The sequence below is a fragment of the Grus americana genome, chromosome 2 (genome assembly GCF_028858705.1).
Source record: "Grus americana isolate bGruAme1 chromosome 2, bGruAme1.mat, whole genome shotgun sequence".
NCBI lineage: Eukaryota > Metazoa > Chordata > Aves > Gruiformes > Gruidae > Grus > Grus americana.
In genome coordinates, this window is record NC_072853.1 from 44,959,246 (window position 1) to 44,968,966 (window position 9,721).

The window sequence follows — 9,721 nt, forward strand, 5'->3', positions numbered from 1 at the left end:
TATCTGAGACAAGTAAGTCCATAACTAAATTGCTGCTATAATAAACCTTTCCTCAAGAAAATGAAAAAAGTATAACCTGAGCGTACTATGCTAGTTTCCACAATTTCATCCTGGTTTTGTTAGTCAACAAATTGTGAAGGAATATGACTTTAGAAGGAACTTGTGAACCGACTTACTTTTGCTATTATGAATGGCAATTTCATATGATAAATTTGTAAAGTTTATTTTAAAAAATAGTTAACACTTTCCTGATCTCCAGAAAATCTTTGTCTATGGTCAGTTTATATCCACCAGTTTCCATCCCACTTTAGTTCTTCACTTAAGTCATTCTTCCCACTTGAGGAAGAGTGAGTCCTTTCCCTCCTGCTATATTTATGGGCAGCAATAGTGTGCTGTGTTCTCGCTAATTTTTTTTTTAAAACTTGAACTGTGGTTACATCTTGATGCTTTATCATCATTAGTTTTTGCATAATCCATGTACAGTTTTCTACTCTATTCATATTTGTTGTATTTACAGTACAGATTTTCTTTCTCTGTTCTGATACTTGCTTTGACTAACACGAAACTGTCTGCACTCCTGTTACACAACAACGGTACTGCTTTTGGTTTGCTTTGGGTTTTTTTGTTTTACAAATATATTATAAATATTTCACCTGGATTTTCTTGTCTTTCACTTCCTGTCATTAGGTCACATTTCCTTAGTCATTATTGTATTTGCTCTTGTCATTCATGATTCTTACAAGAGTTTACTGAATCTCTAAAATATTTTCAGTAGTATTCCCACTTCTGAAATGTACAGATCACAAAAATAATTTGAGTAACCTTTTCTCAGTATGGTACAACTCTTATACTCTTGCCGTTGGTGCCCTTGTATATTGCACAATGCATTACTATATTCTCTTTTTTTTTTCTTTTTTTTCCTTTTTTCTTTTTTTTTCTTTTTTCTTTTTTTTTTTTTTTTTCTTCTTTTCTCATATAAGGAAATGCAACAGTCTAATGACTGGCAATAATACACTGTAAAAATTAAGTGAACATTTATGCTGTAGTTTAAAGTAGATTTGAGCACCTGAACTTTGGATTTAGGTACTGGAGAAAGTTATGAGGCACTTAGGTCTCCATATACTTATTTAAAAATGCATTTTGCATAGATCAATGAGTCTTCCTTTTTAAAATAATAAAATCTGTCAAATTATAATGGATTGGTTAAAAATTTTACAAATATAATATTACAAAGTTAGAATAATTTTGATCAGGATAGCTTATTGCACTTCAATATTTACATCTACATTTCAAAAGAAGTGACCTATACATCTTTTATACCTGATTACTCGTTACAGTGTCCATACTTTTGTAAGTTGTTGCTGCATTTTTTATTTTGGAAGCACAATTATGGGACTTGGTTTAATGAAATGTCTTGTTTTCAAGGCTATTCCCTAGAGTTAATTTATTGATTTGTGGGGCATTGGAATATTTATCAACCTGTAAGTGTTTTCACTTCTAAAATAAAAATTGGCAAAAGGACTTAAGGCTGAAGAATATGATCCGATAATGTCATATGGAATCTTAAGACAAACTCAATATTTTCTCCTGTGATTCTGGTTGGAAAATTAAAATGGGTTTTCCCTTGATAGATTTTTTTTCCCCCTCAAAACTCCTTCAAAAATATGTATAAATTCTATGGGCTTCTTGTCCCAGTATGTACGAAAGCTGTACTCCTGTGCTATTTGTGATTATCAGATCAAATGGATTCAACTTGCTGAATCACAGAATCAGTGACAGAATGTCTAAGTCTGGAAGAGACTTCTGGAGATCACCTGATACAACCCACCTCCTCAAGTAGGGCCACCTACAGCCAGTTGCCAAGGACCATGTTCAGATGGCTTTTGACTGCATGCAAGGATGGAGACTCCACAACCTCTCTGGGCAACCTGTGCCAGTGCTCGGTCACGTCGACAGTGAAAAAAGTGTTTCCTGATGTGCAGAGGGAACTTCTTGTATTTCAGTTTGTGCCCATTGCCTCTGGTCCTGTCACTGGGCACCACTGAAAATGGCCTGACTCTGTCTTATTTGCACCTAAGTATCTTCAGGTATGTGTATACATTGATGAGGTCTCCTGTGAGCTTTCTCTAAACAATCACAGCTCTCTCAGCCTCTCCTCATAGGAGGGGTGCTCCAGGAACAAATACTAGTTCTTCCTAAAAGAGGCCTCTCTAGGGAGCAGAAAGCTAGGGAGGCACTGTCTGGTTGGAAATGGGCTGTAGGTCTAATCATAAAATCCTCTCACCCATCTCCAGAAGCTTTTACAGTGTCTTGGTTACGACAGCAGATGTAGAGAAAAAGAGCAGTAAAACTAGTCCATAAGACAGAGCCCTATGGCTTTATTTTGAGGATCTTCCATTGCAGGAATTGTCTATGTGAATTTCATTGCCCTTTTTCCACTTTTTCTTTTTTTTTTATTCTTTCCTACCTATTTTCATTACCTTCAATATTAGTATTGCCTGATAGTTGAGTTTAAATTGATAATTTGATACTATGTTAATTATTTTTTCATAAAGACACTACAATTACATGATCCTCTTACAATTTTATATTTCTCATTTTTACTTTTTGCTTAACATAAGTACTGAAAATTATAGTTTAACTTTCAAAATATTAGAAAATTAGGTATTTAATAAAGTCATTCCCAGACCTAGGAGAATTTTTAATTATGCTAATAGTTCATTGCAACACACAAGCTGAGAAAGTGCAAAAGCAAGAATTTTTATTGCTGTTAGTTATTAATATGAATGGGATAAATTTATTGAAGTTCTGGATTTTTTTTTTTTCTTTGAAGACCTGATTCCATAGGAGGCCCAGCAGCTTAATGCACAGTGTTACTGTCTTACTTCAGGTATTTATAGGAGAATTTTCTTAGGAGTAGTGTCCATATAATCCCCAGTACCTTCATTATGAGAAACATGGAGTGTATGAAATGATTGTTTCCCTTCTTTGTTCGTTTCTGAACTGTCCAATGTGTCCCAGTGTACACAATTCAATCAGGAGAAGAGCAACCCATACAAAATATCTGTAAATGTAAAACTACAGTAACAAACTGCTAATGAGGAAACCGCATCCAGCATCCTGGAGCTGTCACTCAGTGGTCAAGCTCCACTCGCTGCACACAGACAAAAGTTCTAATTTCCATTCTTCAGGCATTCAAACTTCTCCTGACTTTAGAAGGAGCTTTGCATGTGCAAAGAATGCATGATGAGCCACAGGAAGCTCAAATTAAACTACAATGAAATGTCTTTACTACTGCTCTTGCAACATTACTGAGAAATATCACCATATTGCCTTAGAATGGAGAATGGACCATAACAGCAGATGGAAATAATGCAAATGGATGAATGTATGCAAGGAGCTGAGATTAGAAGTCATCTTCATTATCATTTTTAAAAAAGAACAATTGACTCCTGTGACATTATGAAATGTCATATAAGCAGCTGTGCTGAGAGCAGTGTGGGGAAAAAGTTGCACATGGTTCTTCCACAGCAGCACTGAAATCAGCTAAAAATGGTTATGTATTTTTAATGAAAAAGAGGAAGGCTTACAGCCTCTGTAGATAGACAGGTTCATATAAATGCATACATTTATATAACTTCCTACTGAAATCTCAGTGACTAATGTAGATTCATGGAAACCCTGTTGTATTCCTGTGCATCTGATCTAACGACCTTGTTTGTAAATGCCCTTTAGAATAACAAGTAGTTGCCTATTTTTACTAGAGTTCACTTCAAGCTTTCTGGGAATAGTATATAATTGACAACTCAAAGAATAATTATGAAAAAAATGTTTTTAACTGAAGTCATAAGCTGGGGTCAACAAAGCCGATTGTACAGCAGCCTTGCAATATTTATTAAAAGAAACTTAGTCAGAAGTACTAATGATGTCATTAATGGGGAAGGATCAATGTTGTAGCACCTTCTGAACTACTAGGTCATATCTAGTCAAATGAACAGATTTTCCTAGTCAGAAAAACTAATCACTCTAACTCTAGCATGATTCCTTATTAAAAAAAAAAAAAAAAATTGATTGAATGTATGTACTTTACTTCTGAGTAAACCAAACTTATGAATTCACTTCATTTCTTTGAAGATAAACTCCCTTGGCAAATGGGGAAAAAAAAATTGAAATCTTCATTTCAAATTTGCATAAAGACAGATTTTTTTTTTTAAATAACGAAGTAAGAAAATATCCTTATTTTTTATTCTCTCTGGGAGAAATTCAGAGAGTTTCACTATAGAAGCTAGCTGTTGTAGACACAGACCACACCAGCTGTAACCTTGTTGCTGTCTGCAATACCCATCACAGGCATCCTCTCCCATCCTGTCATAGACACGCTAACTAGGGGACCACAGCATCAGCAGGCATGACTGCACAACACACGGTTGTGTTTTGAGAAGATCCTGTCAGACGTGGTTTGTGTGCAAAATGTTTTCCTTTCAGTTTGAATTGACAAGGCTTCTTTGAAACGACAAGAAAGTAGAACCCTAAACCAATGCCATTGAACTTCTTTTCTGGGCAATTTTCACCAAAATTCTTAAGAATTCCATAATTTATATCTTTCTCCTCTCAAGCAGACTGCTAGTAAATGTTGTGTGTCTACTTCTGAATTTATTAGTTTTGACTAATATGAGTCCAATGACTCTACCCAGTAGGGTTTCCTTGGGAGAGTTCTGTAACATCTTTTCCAACCTAACCAAATCCAACAGCACAGACAAGACTTCCTTTGGGACTTACACCTTGTAAGTCCATCTGTAAATGTGCAAATGAATCATAAATACTGTAAAACTTAAGCTTATGGGTAGCAAGACAATGTGAAATATTTGATATAAGTAAATTGAAATTAGATATAACTGTGCGTTATACACACACATACATAAATATGTGCACATAATAAGTATATATTTTATATCATGTATTTGTAATGATTAAGCTATCTCATTTAAATATTTGTTTCTATTTATCTTGGAACTGATTTGCTTCTAATATTGAAAAGAAAGGTCTTATTTATCTTTGAGCATTACATATTTAATGGTACTAGCTACTACTTTCAGCTTTGTAGGTTAAACTAATCAGTTATCAAGATAAACTAAAAGGGTATATAGACTTATGCGGACGAGAATATTGTAGGCAGGGGATACTTTCCTTCAAAACTATTTAATTATAATGGAAAATATTACATTTTAATTTAAAAAAAAAAAAAATTAGAGGACCACTGCTGTGATTCCCCTCCCCACTAGAGTACAGGACACGTGCAGGCTGGGGCTTGCAGCAATACCTTTGGGACATGTAAACCCTCCTCTGGAAGGGACAACAGGGAAGAGCTGAAAAGTGTGGGAGCCACTGATAAACAAACACTCGACCATCACAAAATTTTATGAAACTGCTCTAAAAGAAGCCTGTATTCAACTTCTAGTGTCAAGTAAATTCTGATATGTTTTTGCTTGGTTCCCACTTTAATTTCTGAAATGACGCAAAAGAAAAATGCTATGTAAACTTCCAAGTGTAAATGCAATCATGAAATATATTCAACCATCTGGAATATTTTCTTTTAGCCTTCCCACAGATGCTTTTCTTATGTTCTACAGGCAATATCAGTGTAGGAAACAGAAACTTGTGGAGGTGTGGTTTACCTTTTATTACTGCACTCATGATCTGGTTTGTTTTTCATGAGTGTTACTTGCTACCCAGACTTTCTTTCTGTGTTCATTTGCTGCCCAGTTTGAATGTCATGTGAGGTGCACAGTTATGTCAGTTTTAGTCTGAATTATCAATACAGCTCTCTTAAACCCTTGTTACCACTTACCAACACAAATAATTCTCTTCACATCCACAGTTAAATAAGGATGAGTTCAAAAGTATTTCTCAACATCCCAATTCATTCACCCCTGATACCAAAAGGATCTTTTTTGTGTACAATTATTTACTTTATTATTTCATGCTTTTATAGCATGCGATGAAATGTTCCCTGAAGTGCCAGGAAGAGCGGCTGATGCACAGACTGTTTGTGTTTTCAAAATCATGGCATATAAGTAATGATATTATCAGATCCTTAAAAGTGTTTGCTTGTCAAAACAAATCTCTCTGTTCCTTCATGTGTGCCAGCAGAACATTGTAATACTTTTCTGTCAGCTCAATGTCAAATATTAGCATATGACATGCCATGGCAGGTTCTTTTACCTTTCCTACTGCATTTGAGCCAGTGAGACCTCATTTACATATTTTACAAAAAACCCCGCACAGACAAATTTGCAGTGAAATTCATGGAATCAAACTCTAAGTTGTAGGTGACAGTGATTATTTGTACTAGCTTGAAAAGATTATAAACTCCTTCTTGTCAGTTACTGAGCTAGAATATACAGGTAGGAAACTTGTGCTCCTCTGCTGAGCACATGCAATCGAATAGAAAGCGCTCTTTCAAGTCTTTTCCTGTGAGCGTACCATTTTGTACTTTCAAATCTACTTCAGCAGTTAGAAGATATTTTGTAAGCTAAATGAAACCTGAAAAATCTAACAAAGGTTGGGGTATTTTTTCTTTTTTTCATAAGACGCAGACATAATCTCTTAATGAAAGGATGCATAGAATTCCAATAAGAGAATACTAGGGAATTATAAAGTCACTCACCATGTGACTTAAAGAAAGTATTTTTCTCTATAAAATGAAGAATTAAAAGGTAATTAGTTAAAAATACCTATATATTTTACATATTAGTTTTTGCATTTTAATAACAATTAAATTCATTGTAAATACAGTAAGAGGCTTTGTCTGTATCACCTATCACAAGGCTCAAAATTCAAGGATTTACAGGTAGATGGAAGTTTAATTTTAGACTTTTTCTTCTTAAAAATTTTATTTCTTTTCACGGTGAATTCAGAGGATTATTTTGGTTTCCTCCAACTTCAGGATGGAGAATCTCTGTCTTCCCTATTTTACCTACACACAGACATGTTGTTTCTTTATAGAACTGAGTTTGGCTCTGAAGAAATGGAATGAACTCCAAAGGCTAGTTCAGTAGTACCACTGTACCCCAAAGTTGCATGTTTCCTGAAAGAGTACTTTGGATTAGATCCCTCTCACAACACAACTGGGTCAGTAAAATACTTGCTCTGTATAATACTTTCTAAAGCTTAGTAAAATTAATTCCAAATCTATAGGTAGCTGCACAATAAATTTAAGAATAGGAAGTTGATCTTTATAGAGTAAAACAGATTTTCTGCTGAAATAATTATGACATTAATTCAAATAAATGTAATTCATCTATTATTTAAGATTAGTATACTAATAATATATACAGAGTATTCAGTACAATTTCAGTTCAGTGTTACATTTTCTTATATATACAAAGTTAATTATATTCTTCCTTCCTCTCTCCTCCCTTTTTTTTAGTGGAGGGGAGAGGGAGGGGAAAGAGGTAAGTTGCTTTTTGGAAAAAAACCCATGAGTATTGAATATAAAAGCTCTGTTGTCTGAAACGCAAAAGACAACCATAAAATATTCCATCTGTCTTATTGCCGCTTTTTCGGATGATCTAGACCTGAATCAGTGGTCAATTATTTTGTTTTGGTGTTAGATTTTGAATCTTATTTAAATTAGATATTCAAAATGAAAATTCTTTGTACAGAGGTTATTTATTCTGAGCTGTATTCGTAGAATGGTTTGAATGGGAAGAGACCTTAAAGATCATCTAGTTCCAACACCCATTTAGCCAAGATTAATGAATTCTCTACTTTTGAATAAATGTAAATAAGAATATAATTTTGTTGCCCATTTTTGTATGTTTTTAACGTTAGTTTTACAAACATCTTTTACATATGTTTACATTGTGTGAATAGTGATAAAGCTGGCATACTGTATATTAGTCCATTTGCCTTTTGGCAAAGTCAAATTTAGTTTTTAATTTGAAAATAACAACAAATTCAACAGGAACATCCATTATTAACTGAAATAATATTTTCCCATCAGTTACAAGCTACCCCAGATGTACAAAATGAAAAATAAGGACTTTATGTCTTCATGAAAATAAGTACATATAATTTTGGCATGTGTGCATATGCATATATACATATGTATGCCTCTGTGTCTGTATATGTCTATAGATATGTAGGTAAACCTATATCTATACATATAGCCTGTATCTATCCATCAAGCCATATGTGTGCATTTTCCCTAGAGCAGATATATTGTTCTCAGTTCAACTGACCTAATTTTCCTCTTTCAGTAGACCAGCTTCTTTCCAATTAGCACTGTGGAAAAGGTTATTCAGATTATGAACTGATAAAGTAGGCATCTAACTTGTTCTTTAAGTTCATGAAAAAATTGGTAGGGTAAATTATTTCTGTACTGAACGCCATGTGGGTTGATTTTCAGCATTACTTTCAATAATTTTTTTATGAGCCCAGAACATCTGTCCTACTTTCTACTGTTTACATAGGGTAACAGTATTTGCAGCAAAAATGGGACAGTGCTTGTGCACAAGACCAATTTTACTCCAACACAAATTGGCACAAATCCATCAGCCTTTTATATTTGTGATTCCCATCTCAGTGTAGTCAAGTGCTGTCAAATAGCAGATGGGGGAAATTAATTATTAAACTAAGCAATAAATAAAAACTGTAATGTTTTATTGGTAATCAAATTAACAAGAAGGATTAATCCTGCCACATGACCATTTGGATACCTGAAGAAGAATTTTCAATTAATATCATGTTCCCTTGACATAACAATTTGGGAGAAGAAAGGGAGGAGTGTTCTTCTAATTAATCAAATATAGCAAAACAGAATTATAAAGAAGTAGATTATTTTTCTGTTAATTTCTACCTTGCTTTCCATGACAGAGACTCTCCTTTCACACACACTTCTGCTCATGTTCCGTTCTGAAAAGTTCTAGTCAAAAAAACCCTTTTATTTCTTGTGAGTGGAAAAAAATCTTTATTGGTTATGACTGAGCAGCTTAATATTCTTCTACAACAGAAAACATTTTTTTGTTTTTAGTCACAGAATACTCTTTTGACTGTCTTCAACATATATCTTTGGCTCTGATGTAGAAGAAGCTCAGCTGCAGAGGAAAGTCAAAGGTGCAAAAAGAAAACAAGACACTTGAACCCAGACATATACTTCAATCCCAGCTGTGAACACCATATCTATAGTGCTAAGGATGCTGTCCTGCCACATGCGTTGGTTTTGATTTGTTTGCAACCACATATATGATATGTGATAATGTTGGCTAACTAATATATAAGGATATACATTTTGCTTTCAAGTTGGGAGTCACAGTGCAGAAGCATAAAGGTAACAGCACCATATAAAACATCTGCTTTTTCCAGTCAAACAAAACAATTTCAGAAAGAAAACAATAGCTTTGTAAGTCATGTTATTATCACTGGAGCAGAACAGACTCCTCTCCTCCCCTGCTCGGCTGACCATGGATGAAATGGAAGCATGAACTAATTTCTGTAAAAAGCAAAACAGAACACCTCTGTTTCATGTTTGATAAGAAGAATATAAAATATAAGTAAAAAATACATGAGTAGTCAAAGTTATAATGATCTTTATCAATAATCTTTCACACTTATTTATATATACATATTTATACATATCCTAAATTTATACACGTACGCATACAAAGTTTTGCAATTGTAACTCTGAAGTTAAAAAGTGATGTTTCAATAAAGATACATC